The sequence below is a fragment of the Puma concolor genome, chromosome F2 (genome assembly GCF_028749965.1).
Source record: "Puma concolor isolate L17-30 chromosome F2, mPumCon1.1.hap2, whole genome shotgun sequence".
NCBI classification, from domain to species: domain Eukaryota; kingdom Metazoa; phylum Chordata; class Mammalia; order Carnivora; family Felidae; genus Puma; species Puma concolor.
This window is the reverse complement of record NC_141684.1, coordinates 57,802,548-57,821,830: the sequence shown is the minus strand read 5'-3', so window position 1 is coordinate 57,821,830 and position 19,283 is coordinate 57,802,548. Positions and strand designations below refer to the sequence as shown.

The 19,283-nt window shown below is 35.8% G+C and overlaps 1 protein-coding gene across 2 annotated transcripts in view; it reads right to left on the bottom strand.

Moving 5' to 3' along the window:
* PEX2 (peroxisomal biogenesis factor 2) overlaps positions 1 to 19,283 on the bottom strand; it is a 119,257-nt gene that overhangs the window by 63,821 nt on the left and 36,153 nt on the right. The window lies entirely within an intron of this gene.

Sequence of the window (19,283 nt, the reverse complement as noted above, 5' to 3'; positions counted from 1 at the left end):
GGAATTATGACAGTTTTACCTAATCTCACCTTCAGTTTTTATTTAGTAATTTCTCAGTAATTCCTTAATCATAGGAATTTACTGCAGTGATTAAAAGGAACATATGGACATAGTTATTTGTTACTTACTGTCCTTACTAATGAACATGTCTCTTCTGACCAAAGGAGAAAATAAACTGGAAATAAACTAAAATACTGTACCATAGTCAGAAAAATAACTGAAGTTGAAAGGTCTTTTAGTATCAGTTCCTTCATTTGTAATACAGTTCTCAAATGGGACTTGTTCTGCCTCTCTATCAATTAAAGTTCTCAAAGGAATAAAACAATAGAGAAAATTATCCCTACCTTTCGAAACAGTCATTTGACTCCTCTACAGGGGTTTTGTAAAAGTCTAGCTCCAAACCCAGTTTTATGACCTTCAGCCCACTCACTCAAGGGAAGAAAATGGCCGAGTTTGAAAACACTGAGAGAGAGAATGTGTTTGGAGAAAGCTGTTGCAATCTGGGTGCTTTCCCTGCCTTCCCTCTGAGAGCAGAACGGGTGTTACTTTCCCTTCAGTTAGGCCACGAGAGAGGTATTTCAAGTATACAACCTAGAGAACGTGCTTCATGAACCCTGGAGCTTGGATGACATATTTGACCATTATCTGCAAGATGCTATTGGTGGCAGAAACACTGTGGCAACAGTGTGAGTGAGTTGATGGCAGATGAGAGTTGCATGTGTTTCCCATGGACTGAGAAACACCTAATGGAAGAGAACAGGTCCAAAGATTGCCTTAAAGTCCAAGAGAGCTTTCTGAGAGATATGAGGTACCCATAGTAGCCAGCAGCCTGTGGTATGCCATAGATTGCAGAAGCTGAGGATTGTGTTGTACACATCAAGGTGGAGGCGAGGTACTACCCAATGTCAAATGAGATGCTGTGAGACATTCCCCATGAAGATGATTCCTGAGGAGCAAATGAAAGGAAGAATCAGTTTGAAATGACTGTTGTTAGCATTAAACTGAATACAAGAGACTGAACACCTTCCCCTGAAGACTGAGAACAAGTCAGTAACCCAAGAACAAGTCAAGGATGTGCACTGTCACCACATCTATTCAGCTTTGTACTGCAAGTCCTAACCAGTGCTATAAGGCAAGGGAAAAAAATAAATAAATAAAAGTGATTTCAATAGCCAAACTCAGTAAATGGCCCAAATATTTACCTTGTTAATGGATGATGAAATTTGGCATGATCCTACATTGGAATACTATTCAACAATAAAAAGAAAAAAGTGCTGATGCATATGACACTGATGAAATCCAAAAGTATTTTCTAAATGAAAGAAGCCAGACACTAAAGGCTAGATGCTGTATGACTATATTTATATGACATTCTGTAAAATGCAAAACTAGAGGGAGAATAACCAGTTCAGTTGCAGGATGGAAGCATAAGGAGATATTTGAGTAGGAAGGGACAAAAAGGAACTTTTTGGAATGATGGAAAATTTCTATGTCTTGATTGTGGTGGTAGGTACATGATGCATATGGTTGTGAGTTTTTCTCAAAAAATGCAACAGATTTGACTTGAAAATTTGATTGTCTCAAGAGTTGTAATAGAGATATATAGAATGGGTGGGGAAAACATAGACAAGGGAAGTATGTCTTGCAATAAGGTGATAGACTGCTTTGAGATAAATATAGGGTGTCGGCCATTCTACATGACATTGAACATTGAGTGGCCAAATAATAAAACACCTGAGCTACTGAGGCTGAATAGGCTGTTGGATTATGTTACATAAAAGCATCATCGCACCCAGGCTTCTGCCCACTTGACTATAAGCCCTCTGAAAGCAAAGATTTGATCTCATTCATTATATTATCCCTCATGCTTAGCATGATGTTTGGAAGTTCATTAGCACACCATAAATGTTTCTTGATTGATGGACTGAGCATCTTGTGGGAAATCACTTTTAAGTCCGAGACCACATTTGTAAGGTTACTTTTATTAAAAATAAAAATGGAATTTAAAATTTGCTCATTTCCACATCAGGGGCTTAACATAAAGACAATAGTGAATGAGTAAAAAGTGTTTGGGTTGGAAAACAGAGGTAAGCCTGAAGCAAAAATAAAGAATTATCAGCAATAAGCAGTGGCAGGAATTTTGCAGAGGAAATTGAAAAAAAAAAAGCGTCTTTACAAATCTCAGTATTGAAAAGTCATCTGAAGATTTCTAATGGAGTCATAGAAAACCTGGAGGTATTAATAAGTGCTCTGTACAAGGACCTCCCAGACTTGTGTAGGAGAACAGTGTGGGATACATAGAAGAGTTTCAGCTTTAAAGACAAAAAGAGGAAAGAAGCATAGACTTCCCAGGAGATCTTTCTCTTTTTCCAACTTATCTGGATAAGAGGTTTTATTTATTGAGGAAGAATATGAGATTATTATTTGAACTAAACTTTATGTCATTATAGTTTATTTGTATATAATTTTGCCTCCTTATATTAAATTCAACTCCTGTTTTGCTCTTTCTATAAAGTCCCAAAGGTAAGTACTCCAAGTTCAGGTACCAATATACTAAGATGGAGGGTCTTGAACCATTTCACATGACATTGAACCAGGTGGGCATCATGAGACTGAGAAAAACAGGCAAGTAGCGCTTCTTTTGGGGCTATGATAGTAATTATATTTGTTTCAGACTGGGAGGAGGTCTATCTCTTAAGACTAAGGGATCTACCTGGGGTTCAGGGATCCTGGACTTCAGCACTCCATGTCAACCACTTTATTGCCAATATTCTTAACTTCCTTGTGCCATATTTCTTTTTTTAAAGTTTATTTATTTATTTTGAGAGAGAGAGAGAGCGCACATGAGAGGGGGTGGGGCTGAGAGAGAGGAAGAGAGAGAATCCCAGGCAGACTCCTAGCTATCAACATGGAGTCTGACACAGGGCTCGAACTCAGGAACCATAAGATCAATACCTGAGCCAAATCCAAGAGTCAGATGTGTGACTGACTGAGCCACCCACGTGCCCCTTGTTCAATATTTCTTTTGCTAATGTAACTCAGACCAAGATTAATTTAATGTTATTTATCTTTTACTTTCTTTCACCTCTCACAGCTTCTGAAGGTCCAGCTACATCAAAATGTTTCTTGTTCTTCAATTATATTCACCCAGTCTCCCCATCAAAGGCAGATTTGCACACTTCTCCAGGAAGCATGCTGGTCTCCCAAGCCTGGATGAGTTCTCATCAGGTGTGTTCTTCCTAATTTGGTGCTTATTACAACGAGTAATTGCATATTAGACCATAAGTTTATGTGGTCAGGACCAAGACTGCATTATCCATCTTTATATACCAAAATGGAATCCCAAGCCTTGCTCATACTGAGTGCTCTACAAATAATCACTGAAAAGAAATGAATAGTCATGAACTTTAATTTTCCTTATATAGATGATTAAGGGAAAGGACTAAGCAAACAGAATCTTAAGAGCTAAATAACTTGTAACTTGCTTAAGAGTTTTCTTAATCAGTACTCTCTAGGGTCTGAACCTATTTTTATTTTTGTACCAGTTAAGTACAAAGTTAAGTAAGGAATAAGGCCAGACAGAGAATACAATAAATTCTCACGGATTTCTTATAACCTCCCACTAGGAAACTAATAAGCTGAGGCAGGGGCAGTGGTAGTAAGGAAAGAATAAAATATCCTCTGAACAATGGCTCTACTTAAATATTTCCTTAATAAATGCCACAGCATTTGGGAATTCATTAAAGGGAAGAACTCTTTTCTATATGTTAACTGCAGCTTCAGCAGTAGGAGAGATAATTAAGAGATTCTTTGAACGAAACCCAACTTTCTCAGCAGCAGACTAATAGCTATGATTTTCCTAAAAAGGACTTTCCTAATAACCTGTAAGCTTTCCTAATCCCTGGTTCAGGCCTGTTTTCTGTCTATGAATAAAAATAGAATAGTTCTAGAACCCAAGTCTAAGTGCTTAAAATTTAGAATCTCCTTTAAAAGAGAAGACAGTTTGGCTAATAAGTATCCTCACTTGCTGAATATTTTTCTTCCTATCTCCTATTTCTTACCCATACAGGGCTCCAATTCAAGATAGACATTTCTAGCAGTATGCATTCATAATATTTACCCTAAATTTGGAATGTATTTTAAATAGGTTAGATAATTTAGTTTAAAAAAAACATTTGCAAGTTTTTTTTTTTTTTTGTAAAAAGAACAGATTTCAGATCCATACAAGATATTTCAAAGTGAAAACATAACATCTGAAAAAAATGTAGTCCTCAGACTTACGAGGTCTTCTTGTTATGAGAAAATATTATGAATTCATTTGATTACAACACTGTTAGCATTGTATGATTCTATAGAATGTCCCAAGTACAAAAATGAAACAGAGGTGTTAAATAACTGTCTGGATACAAAAGGTAAAGCATTACATGATTAATTCACATTTTCCACAGATAATTGGTCTTAAGATAAAATTTTAAAGTGCTTCTATACCAATTTAATAACAATAAAGTGAAGAAGAAAACAAATAATTATGTAAATGCTCCAAGCTCTCGTAGAATTTCTACCTATAACATCTAAATTATTGGGCAAAAGTATTTTGGTGGCCTGATAATTTTTTCAGGTCTTCATTTTGTGAAATTACATTCCTAAGTCCTTAATACTATAAATACTAATATAGAAGCAGTGTTAAAAATTTATATAACAGCATCAAGAAATCATATATTATAGCATAGTAGGCTAAGAAATATATATATTCCAAGTGAATTTGTTTGAAGATGAAAATAATTTCTAATTTCAGGAGATTTTCATGATAAAACAAGAACCTCATCAAAGAGTAAGACTATCCTTTTTGAAATCAAAGTTTCCCAGATAGTAGCTACACCTGTGGTAAGCATAGCATAATATATTGAGTTGTTGAATCATTATGTTGTACACCTGAAACTAATGTAACACTGTGTGTCAACTACACTTTAATTGAAAAAAAAAAGTCTTCCATGAACTGTACATTAAAATAAAATTTAAATTTGGCACAAGTACCAAAAGATATTTGAATACTGTGATCAACATTCAATTTTTGGAAGTAGGTATTTGTATGCGTATATGGATGTGCAAATGGAAAGCTTCATTCGACAAATGTTTGATTGTACACTATGTCCAAACATTTGTTAAATAAAGCCTTCCATTTGCTCATCCATATACGCATACAAAGACCTGATTTCAAAATTGAAAACTGATCAAAGTATTCAATCAAATAAGATAAAATGATAAATAATAAAGTGATTTAATCAAATCAAAACATTTAGGGGGCAGAATGCTTCCCTTTTGTTCACCTAGGACACTAGTTTTCAACCCCGGCTGTTCCTATTATCTAGAATGTTCCAAAAGTTTGGTGCCTAGACGACACCAGTTAAGTGAGAATCTCTAAAGACAGGACCCACTTGGTTTTCAAGTTCTCCAGTTGATTCCAGTGTGTGCATGATTTCACTGTGAGACTCATTGACTTAGAACAAGTGAGAGATAATGAAATGAAGTTTTCACTAATTCAACAAGTAGAATCGACACAAGTGGAAGGAGCAATTAAATGGTCTTTCCTCTTGACCTAGACATTCAACATGTATTCTCTAAAAGCAGTCAGTCTTTCAAAAGCCTTTGCATGATCTTGAACAAGTCACTTAAACTCTATTCTCTTCTGTTTCCTCATCTTTGAAGTGAGGATTATAACATAAGGATTAAATGAATTATCATGTGCCAAATACTTACTAAGAGTCTGGCAAAATACAATGTTAAGTACTATATAGGTGTTTATTTATTCACTTCTTTTTTTTTAAACACAAGCAATATAGGCACCATTGGGAGAGGAAGGAAATCATAAATATGCAAAAGAAAAGTTTACATACCCAGAAATAATTGTTATTTGTATTTTGGACAGATGATTCAGCACAAATATTTATACCTAAATGTATAAAATCATAATATCTAGAGTCAGACAAACCTTTTTTGAATCCTGGCTTTTAGTTTTGTGAATGCAAGTCATATAAACTATCAGTTATTTTCTTTGGTATTTTATCATTTGACTTTGTTTCTTCATATGTTGGTATGCTTATTATATTTATTTTTAGTTTCCCCACTACAGGATGTCAAAGCTCCAAAGAGGCAACAAGAATATTGTCTTGTTCACCCAGGCCCAGCCCCCAGTGCCTGCAAAGATGTGTAAAGTCCTGCCTGGGTGCACAAAAGTTGTTTGACAAATATTTGTTGAATGAATAAATGCTTAGGTTAGACAGGTCTTCCTTGTCCTCAGTATTATATAAATCTTTACCTATAATTTTATTTTTACTTGAAATCTATCACACAATGGGTTTTTTTTTTTTAATTTCCTCAACAGTAAGCCAACTATTTCAAGATCACTTATTGAATACAACTGTGGCTATTCCATTTGAATTACCACCTTTACCGTATTTTACACTGTTACACATATTTGGTTCTGTCTGGGCTTTATTTTGTTGTGCTAACTTGTTTGATCATGACTGAACTGACTGTAGCTGTAGGCTGCCTTTCATTCCAGGTAGAGTATATAGCCCTTACTGCTCTTCTTCAGATTGGTACTCCTATTCTCGCATGTTTCTTGCTCCAGATGATCTTTAGAAGAACTTAATGAAGTTTAAATATAAAATATGTCAGTACTTTTGAAAAAAATTAAAACTTGATTCTCACTTTACATCCTATATAAATATTAATTCAAAATGAATTCTAGAACTACATATAGAAACTAAACACATGGAAGCTGGAAAAAATATGCTCAAGGGAACATAAGAGAAAGTCTTTAGGTAGGATACCTACATCATGAATCGTAGAAGAAAACAATGATAAATTAGACTTATCAAAATTAGACATTTGCTCATCAAAACATTCAATTAAGGAAATGAATGAAAAGACAAGACACAGAGAGAAATATTTGCAAAGCGTATATCTGGCCATTTTTAAAGACCTCTTATAATTCAACAGTAAAAAGACAAAGCAATAACAAAAAATTATAAGCATTTAAAAAAAGATATGCAAATAATTGGTAAATACGTTAAAAAATGTTTAACAACTTTGGCCATTAGGGAAATGCAAATTAACTCTACAATCACAGGGGAACCTAGGTGGCTCAGTCAGTAAATAGTCGACTCTTAAACACAGCACATCTCCTAGAAAGGCTAAAATTAAAAAGGCTTAATAAGGATGGGAATAAACGGAAATCTCATATGTTACTAGTAGAACTTTAAAATCAGAGTCACATTGGAAAACAGTTTGGAAGCTTCTCATGAAAGTTAAACAGAAAGTCCATACAAGGACTTCTCTACTAATGTTCACAACAACATTATTCATGATGGTCCAAAATTAAAATGATCCAAAGGCCTGTTAGCTAGTAAATGAATAAACAAGCTATTGTCTATTTATACAATGGAATACTATTTAGTAATAAAAAGTAATGAACTATTGATAAGTGCAACAATGTGGATGAATTTCAGAGTCTTTATACTAAGCAAAAGGAACTGGACACAAAGGAGTACATTCTGCACCATTCTATATATATGAAATTCTATGAAAGATAAAAAATTGTAGCAAGCGAAAGACGCTGTAGAGGGGAGGGGTTGACTGGTAGACGCCATGGAAGAACTTTTTTTTTTTTAATGGAAGTACTTTTAAAAGTGATGGGCTGTTCCAAAATTTGATTGTGGTGGTGGTTGCACTATGCTGCTTTTTTACTAAAAGTCATCAAAATGATGGCTGAAAGAGGTGAATTTTGTTTTATGTGTATTATATTTTAGCTATATCTCAATAAACTGTGAAAGAATTATCTTGGCATTTTGCTATAAATTATGTACACTGATGAAGAGCTGAAATCTAGAAATTAATTAGAGAGAGAGATTTATTCCTGGATGGCATATATTTTGCTTATTATTTGATATAGACTTTGCTTTCTGTCATATTTTCACTTATTATGAACTGAATTTCAGTGGTGAAAAAAAGACTTTTTTCCCCCCAAGGAACTTAGATTGTAGTTAGTATATAAGAAAGCTATTGAGTTCATTATGTGACCAATTTAATGAAATCTCTTGCTAGTTCTAATGGTTTTTCAGGTAATTTTCTTGACTTTTTTTCCATGTGGATAAATCACATCATTTCAAGATTAAAAAATTGCTCCTCTCTTTCCAGAATTAGAAGACCTCATTTCATTTTCTGATTGCATTACTTAGCATTTCCAGAAAGACGTTAAATACTAACAGTGAATTGAATACCTTTGCCTTATTCTTAACTCTAAATGGAATTACTTTCTATTCCAACATTAAGCATGATGACAGTTATTAAGATGACATAGATGTTTATATCAAGTTAAGAAACTATTCCTCAATTCCTTTTTGCTAAGAGTTTTATTTGTAATAGGAATGCATATTAAATTTAGCAATTGCCTTTAGATCATCTATCAAAATAATCTTTGATTTTACTCCTTTAACCTATTAGGAGAATTAATTATATTGATTACTAATATTAAATTATAGTTAAACTCTCCTTTTCACATATTGCTTGGTTTATGTGCTATCATTTCATTTAGGATTTGCGTCATTTTCAAGAGAGATAGTTCTTATTTTTTGTCACTATCATTTGTTAAGTTTTGTTAGTAGGGTAATTTCACTATTACACTGCTTATTTATATTAATTTTAAAATTTCCCCCTTTTACATATTATTTGGAACAGTTAAAAAGAAGGATTTATCTTCTTGGAATTCTTGAATAATTTGATTATCAAACAGTGAATCACATGCCTTTTGAAGAAAATTCTTTGACAGGACTTTAAATTTCATGTTTATTGATCTATTTAGACTTTTTCTTCTTGACTCAGTTTTGGGATCTATATTTTCCACGAATATCATAAAGTTCACCATGATTTTCAATTATTAGTTAAATTTTATATATGACATTTCCATATACTTAAAAATCTGCCCAATAACTTTGGTTGTATCATATCTTTTTTTAAATATTTTTTTATCTGTTCCCTCTCAATCTCATTTATTCTTTCTGTCTCTCTCTTTGTGTCACTGATGCGCTTCATCAGATGTTTTTTTCTTTGCCTTTAACAAGAAAAAGCTTTTGAATTTCCTAGTTGTACTTTTTTTTTGGCTTTCTGTTTTCTTTCTACTTATATCTATAAAAGTATATTTCCCTCCAAATATGTTTCTTTGTGGCCTACGATTTGGAGCAGAGGCTTTTGGTTGTCTACCCAATATTCAGGCACACCTAAATAAAAGAAACCTGATATTAATTTGGGCAGCAATCTGTATGGTCTGAAAACCACCCTTTCCACTTTCCTTGTTGTTAGATGTTTCCGCAGGATTTTCGCAGCGTGAAAACCCAGCGAGAAACCAAATCCTTTCTCTCTCTTCCTATTTTACCCTTTTTTTTTTTTCTTTTTCCTATCATAATGTGACCATGTTCCTAAACCTTGGCTAATGAAATACAAATGGAAAGTGGTGGGTTGGACTTTCACATAGGCTTTCAGACAAGCTTTTTAAGGGAGTTGACTGCTTTCCCTACTTTCCCCTGCTGGAATTGTGGATGTGATGGCCAGACATCCAGTAACCACCTTGTGACTTTGAGAATGGAATCAATGTTCAAAAGATTGTAAAGAAGAAGGATAGCAGAAGGAACTTGGGTCTTTAATGTCTTACGAGACTCCCATCCAGCCTTGAATACTTACCTCTGAAACTTTTTCAAATGAAAGAGAAATAAAACTTGCCACTATCATCCTGTTCTCATCATAATCTATTCTCAACATAATAGCTTCTTTACTTTTTTAAAGGAAAAATCAGATTATAGTCCCCCTTTGTCCTCGTCCTTATTACTTGTCTTGAATTCTATGTGGTCAATTATTTATATTGCCTTTTTTTGGTTTGTTTAATACTTTTGTTAGTAATATCTTTGATTATGCCTTAATTTTAGGTCTTTTTCTGTCATTTGGTTTTAGGTATGACGTGCAAATTGCTTATTATAAAGTTTAACTGACTGTTTTAATTCACTGTTTACTAATAGTTACTTTTATTGAATAGTTACTATCTGCACTGTGCTAACCATTGATACATTTCTTTTTTGCTTTAATCCTTGAAACAATTATAGATTTTTTTGCAAGTCAGCAGAAATACTCTTATCACCATTTTGTAGATGGGGAAACAGAGGCAAAAAAGATGAAATTATTTGCCTAAGATAAAGCATTTGGTAAAAGGTGAAAAACATTTGAATGTAGATCTCTCTGAGTCCCAGAAATTGCTCTGTTGCCCCAGGAATCCCAAGACTTCTTCTACACACTTACTATGAAAGTACTGTTTTATTAGTATTTACAATTTTCATGTATTATGTTTTTCTCAGTAATTTTTTATCTTTTGTTTTGCTCAAATTTTCCCTTAATCTCTGTAATGAGCTTCATTTCCAAAGGCTTAGACTAGAAGCTAGAGTCAGAGATATCTGGAAGTGCAGGACTGGTCCTTTCTAGACCAGAACAGCTTGGAATAATAACATGGTTGTCAAGATGTTTGCCATTTCATGTAGGAAAAACCAACGAGCCATTAAAGTCTTATAAAGTGAAATATAAGCAAAATATAAGTGGAAGTCTCTAATTATTGTCTAATTTGTGAGCCAGTAATTTAAGGTCAATATTCACTAACCACTAAAAATCTGTTTTCCTTTTTCCTTCAGCATATGTGCCACAGATAATGAAACTAGTGTAGCTTCTTGGTCCCCCCTCCGCCGCCCTTTTGAAAACTTCTTGTAATTAAACGGTGTTCTCAGACTCACACTGAGCCCCTCGCCAGAACATTAAAAGGGAGGTGTCGTGACTTCCCTGGCCTGCATTTAGTGAACTGAAAATATGGTAAGAGTACATACATGGGATAAAGAACAGATTGAACAGATTCTTCAGAAACTGAATTTTCACAAGCCTATTGTTCTTGCAAATAGGAACTTAGTGGACATAGGTAATTATCAGTTTCTACCAGGGACAAAGTAATAAATACTGCCTTCATTTGTCAGTGATCTGCTTTGGGGACAGGGAACTGTTAACCTTGAAAGTGAATACACACTATTTATATTCTTTTTTTTTTTTTTTTTTTTTTTTAAATTTTTTTTTTTCAACGTTTATTTATTTTTGGGACAGAGAGAGACAGAGCATGAACGGGGGAGGGGCAGAGAGAGCAGGAGACACAGAATCGGAAACAGGCTCCAGGCTCTGAGCCATCAGCCCAGAGCCCGACGCGGGGCTCGAACTCACGGACCGCGAGATCGTGACCTGGCTGAAGTTGGACGCTTAACCGACTGCGCCACCCAGGCGCCCCTGTATTCTTATATAAATCTGATCAAGAATTACCAAGGAGAGGAAAAGTTTCAGCTCAATTCAAAAAACATATAATGTCACTCTCAATCTTTGTCATCAACAGAATGCTTTGCAAAATATTACTCATGTCATTCTGCTTTAGAGATTTCAGATAGGCATCTCCTTTTGCATATAATTTTGCTTTTGTAGGAAGGAGCCAGATAAAAAGTGGAAATAGAGAAGCAAACTTAACATTAAGATCAGTGTATGGAAATTATGAAAGAAGATTAAGGTGACAAGAGAATAGTTTAAGCAGATTTATAATTAATCTCAATTATATTTCCCTATTTTTGGCTGGCCATAAAGTAGTGACACCAGAGTTAAAAAAAATGTTTTATATGTCTGAAAAGATGACATCATAGAAGGTGTATCAACTAAACCTATTCAAGCTCAAAACCATTTTGTTGCTGAAAATGTTTAAAAAGTTCACCTTTCAGAGTTATTTTGCAATGGAATTGACCTAGAATGAAGTTTATAACTTCTGGAAAATTTAAATTGTTAGATTTTATGTTTTTAGTTTATGATAGTTTCAAGTTTTGGTGACAGCCACATTAAAAATCAGTACAGAAGACTGTTCTTTGCTCACTAACAAAACAAAGAGAAAGGTAATTCTAGGACCTTCTCTTCATTCTCTTATGAGTAGGATGAAACTGTAACTTTTCTTTAAGAGTAATTACCTAAAGCATAGCCTAAACAGTTTTGAATTAAGTTTAAAAACATGAAATGAATACAAATGATTTCAGATTTAAAAGACAATGGTTTTCCGCAGGAAGAAAATAATTGCTGCCAAAAAGTCACCAACATTCAGTTCAAGCATCATATAAACACAGTATTCCTTACACTCTGGGGAACTGTAAGTGTAAGTAAGATACCCTCTCTATCTTCAAGGAATTTTCAGTGGGAGAGACATACAAAGCATAAGTAAGTATAAACCAAAGCAGAAAAAATTCCCAGACTTCTCTGCAGGTGCATCTCCCCCTCCCCCTCCCTCCCAGTGCTATACCCCTCCTTTCCACACACAAACTCACACCTTAAAGATTTTTATGGGGTGATGTTCCTCAAGGATGGGTCCTTGGCTCTTATCCTCTCTAATGCTACATATTTTCTAAGAGATTTCTAGGTCAATGAATCTCAAATTTACATCAAACACAGACTTCTCCCCTGATCTTAAGTGTACCTTCAACAGAAGTTTCCCCAAACTAGAAGGATCTTCTCCCTTACACCTGATCTTCCAATGTTCTGTCTTGGTGGTTGGTACTACCTGTCGTTATGCACAGTCTCAAAACACTGGCATCTCCCTCACTCTCACTCTCCGTATCAAACCATGTCTAAGTCTAGATGATTTCAACATCTAAGTATTTATCAAATATGTACACTTCTCTTTATCACAACCACAGCCCAAGCTACCAATTCTCACCTGAGCTACAACAATGGTCTTACAACTGAATAGCCTGCATTCACTTCTGTCATCCTCAGATAATTTTCCATATTACCACCAGAAAGTTCTTTACACAACTGTGTCACCTCCCTGCATAAAACTCACCAGAGGTTTTCCATTTCTTTTAGAATTAGGACAAGGGTGCTTGGGTGGCTCAGTCAGTTAAGCATGTGACTCTTGACGTGGCTCAGGTCACGATTTCATGGTATGTGAGTTCAAGCCCCACATCAGGCTCTGTGCTAACAGTGTGGAGATTCTCTCTCTCCCTCTCTCTGCCCCTCCCCTTCTCTTCCTCTCTCAAAATAAATAAATAAAATAAACTTTGAATTAAGGCAAAATTGGGGTGCCTGGGTGGTTCAGCTGGTTTATCACCTGACTCTTGGTTTCCACTTAGGTCATGAATCCATGATTTGTGGGTTCGAGCCCCACATCAGGCTCCGGGTTCCACACTGATAGCCAGGAGACTACTTGGGATTCTCTCTCTCCCTTTCTCTCTGCCCCTTCCCTGCTCATGTGCAAACACTGTCTCTCACTCTTTCTTTCAGAATAAATAAACTTAAAAATAAAAGAATTAAGACAAAATCTGGATGGACCCTCTCTATCACAACAGATTCTGTCACATCATTCAGCCCTTACTTTCTGCACTCCAACCTTTTTCTTTCAGTTCCTTAAATAAGCCAAGGTCACTCTCATCATGAAGCTTTTTATATTCTCAGCCCCTCTATTGGGATGTTTCTTCTTTCTTCATCCAGTTAACTCTTACCAGTCTTTCAAATCTCAGTTTGCCCATCAGTTCCTCAACTGCCCAGTAAAAACTAGTCATGCATTCTTACAAAACACGTTCCTCTCTTTCAGAGCTCTTTTCTTAGTTCATGTCAGTTTATCCTTATATTTTGGGGTCATTATTTGATTAATATCTTTCTTCCCCACTAATCAGAGCTCCATGAGAGCAGAAACTCTCACAAGACAGAGAAGACAGCTTCTTTCATTGTAGGTTTTCAATGAACATTTGTGGAATGACTTGATGGATGGAGGGATGGAGGAAAAGATGAATGAATGAGTAGAGGAATTATCAAGATGAATTAAAAGTAGGAGAACTGATTTAATTCTGAAAGTAGGATCAAGATAGTTTTCTTGAAGTGATAGCTTTTGAGCTGAACCTAATAGACTCAGAAGTAGGGGAAAGTTCTAAGCTAAAGGAAGAAAAGTTTTAAAAAGTAAAATTATAAAAGTTTTTAGATGTTGGCATCATAAGTTAGCCAGTATGGCCAGAGCAGGAATCCATGACGGATTAAGTAAAAAGCATATGATGACATCATAAAAATAGTTTTGATTGGCAGTGAGAAACCAATGAAGAGCTAGAAGAGAGACCTGTCATTATCTGACCTGTTGAAAGATAACTTGAACTGACTAGAGAGTCAAGAGATCACCAAGAGAAAACTAGTTGAAAGGCTACTTGGGAAAGAAAATGAATGTCTCAGCTATGGCAGTGAAAGTGAAGTTGGAAAGAATTAAAGAGACAAATGCATTTCAGAGACCAGTGCAATAGTGCTGAGTGATCATTTGAATAAGGGTAGAGGAAAGTGATGAGGTTGAAGATGAGTTTGATTTCTCTGACCTGTGTGGCTAGGTAGATTGGATACATATACAGGACCATAGGGGGAGGATCAGGATTAGAAAGAATAATCCTGGTGAAATAAACTCACATTGGAAAAAAAAGAAAAGAAAAGAAAATCAGATATGTCAGTATAACATTCTTAGAGATGATTGGCAGGTAGTAATTGTGGTCCTGTCCTCAGATCCTGGCAAAGGAGTCCTTGCCCTAGGACCCACAATTTGGAGGTCTCTACTCTTCTCCTGGCTTGGCTTGGATATGCTTCCCCTTGGCTGAGGACTCCACAGGTCTAAGGGGTATGTGCCCTGGAATCCACTGGCAATTAATAGATCAACTTTGGGTTGGGACACTTTCATACCATAATTAAATGGCCCAAAGTCCACTTCTGGGATTGATGTAGCCCTCTTCATTGGGTACATCCTCTGATATACTTCCCTTAGGTCCAAAAGATGGTTCAAAGTTTGCAAGGATATGGATGCAGCCTGCACCTGAGGCATGGGGGTCCTTATGCCTATACATGAGGCCCTATGAGGTACTGAATAGAGCCAGAAGGTAAAAAGGAAAAGGAGAGGTGAGACGTCTAGAATGGTTGCCCCGTTCTGTTATGTTCTAGAGATAAGTTCCCAGAAACACAAGAGGTTTAAATTTGAACCTGGACTTCCAAGTTTTTATGGAGGAATACTTGTCAGAATAGAAGAATCGACAATACATATATTTTATCAGTTTTTTAGATGGATTTATAATTTTCAAATATTTAGACAGATGATATGCCAGCTTCATTAGTACCCTTGAACCAAGCCCTGCAAAGGTTGAGAGAAGGCTTGCTTAAAGATTTGATATGGGGCATCTGTTAAGATATCAGGACTGGAGATAGAGACTGGAGAGTAATCAGGACAAAGGTATTTACTGACACCATATATAAGGAAGAAGTGTCCTCTGGACCCAGCATAGACTAAGAAGTCATTATGGAGGACTGGATGTAGGACAGACAGAAAGAAAGGAGTCAGTGAAGGGCTTAGATGGAGCAGTCATAAGTGTAGAATGCTGTTCAGATGAGCAATCAGAAAAGTACAACACTGTCATGAAAGCCAAGGGAGAGTTTCAGATATAGAAGGATTATTAATAGCATCTTTTTATAGAGAGGTCAAGCTGGATGAGAACAGAGAAGTGACCAATAGATTCTAAATGACCTTTTAAATAATTGTTGCAATGATATTTTATGGGCAGTCATAAGATCTTAAGGGATTAAGAAGGAAATGAGATAGAGGAAAGATTATTTTCATGAAATATTTAGTAGTTAAGGGAATAAAAGAAATGAATGGGAAAGTTTTTCTTAGAATAGGAGACAATCAGACTTGTAGCCAATGGTGTAGAAAACATGGAAGATGCAGAAGAAGCTAGATAATTGATGAAACAAATATCCAGACACTTGGGACGTACCATTGTCCACAAAGTGAGGTAAAGTGAGTGCAGAGTTAGCCTAGAAAGTAGGGACTACCATTAAAAGTAAGTTCGGAGAGAAGTAAGTGATAGAAATCAAGAGAATTTGTACTTGGCGATCTTCATTTTTTTTTTCCTGTGATGTATAGAACAGGTTGTTAACAGGGATATATGGATGGCTTAAGAAAAGCAGAAAAATTCTGAAATCATCAATGTAAAGAGAGTAGTAAATTAACTAATTAAATGAATCAGTGAGCAGTATTGGTCTAGCAAAGGCTTGACAGACTCATTCAAAAGTCAGGGAATTCAAAAGAGAAAGTAGAGTTTAGGGTTTGCCCATGTTTATTTATTCAACCACCTAATACTTATTGTTTTGCCTAATTAATGACTTAGAAAAGCACAGAACCTTTATTTGGGTGAACTAATTACACAGTGGCAATAGTACAAAGTAGTCAAGAAAATTTTGAATACTTGTGAATAAACAGTTGAAACTTTTCATGAGGATCGGGCTGAATAGGAAGGAGACTGAAACCAGATTGTAAACAGATTAGGGACAACTGTAATGTCTCTGTAAAATCTGCATTGACCAACACAATATCTAGCAGAGAATAGTAGTTTTAAATAACTATTTGATCAATAAATTAGTGAATTAAGTTGCTCTGATAAAAATTAATGAGTCTAATATAAATGACGATTAGTGTAGAGAGAAGTTGGACCTGGAAGACTGGATGGAATGACAGAGAAGATTTGGTAGTCATGCAGGACTGGCAGTGGAAAGCTCAATAGTAAATACCAGAGAGAAAGAATTTAGAATTTAATATTTAAAACTCAAAAACTCTAAAAATTATAGGTACTAACGGAGTGCCTGGGTGCCTCTGTCGGGTAAGCGTCCACCTTCGGCTCAGGTCATGATCTCGTGATTCGGTTGGTGAGTTCAAGCTCCACATTGGGCTCTGTTCTGACAGTTCGGAGCCTGGAGCCTGCTTTAGATTCTGTGTCTCCCTCTCTCTCTGCCCCTCCCCTATTCATGTTCTGTCTCTCTCTCAAAAATAAACATTAAAAAAAGTTTTGTTTTGTTTTTTTTAATTATAGGTACTAAGGTGTGGCTGAGTTAAAATTGAATGGGAGTTGGGGTGCCTGGGTGACTCAGTCGGTTAAGCGTTCAACTCTTGATTTCGGCTCAGGTCACGATCTCATGGTTCATGGGATGGACCCCACATCAGGCTCTGTGCTGAAATGAGGAGCCTGCTTGGGATTCTCTCTCCCACTCTCTCTGCCCCTCTACTCCCCCACACCCCTCTCAATACACATTTTTAAAAAATTGGATGGGGGTAAAATATGTTGGATTTAGTCCAGGAACTATAATATCTGTTTATTGGGCAGGTGGTCTACTGGAATGACGAAAGGTGGGTCTAGAGGAAATCTGGCACAGGTTTTAAGAACTCCAAACATAAAGGGAACACCCTGAAGTTAAGTAAAATCATCATGGTAAGAATAGAAATAGAATCATATAAAAAATAAGGAAGAAAAATTAAATCATGCTGGGCAAGCAAAGACGATTTGGCAACAGGATGGAGGTGGATTTTGACTGTTATCTTCTGGTTCTGAAATATAAATTTGGGGCAATGAACCATCTTAATTTGAGAGTTACTGGAAAAGCTTGACCATCTGAAGGAATCTAGCCTTTCTTTATAGTAGAGGAGCTATAGTAGGCAGAACATCCTAACCCCCAGAACCTGTGAATATATCACTTACAAGGCAAAATGAACTTTGCAGATGTGATTAAGTTTAAGGATCATTAAATAGGGAAATTATCTTGGATTATCTCCATGGACCTGATCTAATCATATGAAGCCTTGAAAGTTGAAACATTTTCCAGTCATGGTCCAAGGTGATGGCATGGGGAGGACCTGCTCCCCCTCTCCCCCTCCACTGCTGGTTCTGGGAAGTAAGGGGCCACATGTAAAGGCTATAGAGAAAGGTCTTCTTGAGAAGCTAAGATACCTCCTAGCTACAGCCAGCAAGGAAGCAAAGATCTCAGTCCTGCAAATTGTACCACACTGAATTCTGTCCATATCCCCATGAGCAAGACACAAATTCTCCCTGGGGTCTCAAGACAGGAACACAGCATGCCAGCACTTTGTTGCCCCCATTAGACCCATGCTGGACATCTAACTTATGGAATTGTGAGATGATAAATTCACGTCATTTAAGCCACTAAGTTTGTGTTCATTTTTTACAGCAGCAATAAAAAACAAACACAGGGACTGTTGTAGGAATAAATTGAGACTTCAAGTAATTTGCTGATAGGGGACGGAACATTTTAGAAAAAAACTGAAAATATTTAGGAGGATATTGATAAAGATTTCTCAGATTTCCAAAAATGTGTGGACAATTTACTTTTTAAGTACCACACAGACTTTCACAAAGTTACTTGGGGGTAAAAGATCTCAAATTATATGCCATTAAAATAGAAATTAAATAATATGTAAAGTGTGAAATGCTGGTGTGACAATTAGTTCTTAAAACCTTTTATAATCTATTAATACTATCAAAATTTTATTTATTATTTTATTATTGATGATACTGTCAAAAAGTCCACCACAAACCATTATTTTTTATGAACAAAAACTTTTTTTGAAAATAAAAGGGGGTTAATTTTTATGATTATAGAAGATTAACAAAATGAAAAACGATTGATTTCTTGGTTTCCAGTCTACTATTTAAATCTAGATATGGTCTAGAAAGACTTCGTTTTAGCTCAGAGTTTGGTCTGACTCATATGGCAGTCTTGAAAATTTCTCAAAAGGAAGGAAAAAAAAATGGTGTATTTGTACCATTCGTGATTTCATAGCAAAGGTAAGCTTCAATCCATCCGTCTCCATTCTAGTCCTATATGCCCCACTGGGCTGGGAAAATTGTTCCTGACAGAGGGAGGAAAACAAATGAGAACTTGCCTGCATTTTGCTGATGTGTAGGAGAGAGATTTCCCAGAATTTCCTTTTGGCGAAAGCAGATCTTTTGATTTACATAAAAGTGACTGTGTTTTTCCTTTCACTGGTACCCATTTGATTTACATTCTTCCTTATTGACTCACTTCTTCCTGGAGTGTTAAAAATCACTCCTCAAATTCTAGAATGACTGTGAGTCCTTTTTGGCTCTTCTTCAGGACATGCTTCTTCGTGACCACACTCTTTCTACATTCAGCTGTTTTACCCCATGACTGGCCTGAAGAATGGGCTCATTTGGGCCTGCTCCCTGTGCACTTATTCTCTTTGCATGTGGGGGAAGTAAAAACATATATATGGCACAAGACCCTGTATGATATTTGAGTGCTTAAAATATTTTTAAATAGTATTATTTTTGTTAAAGAGATGAAACGTATTA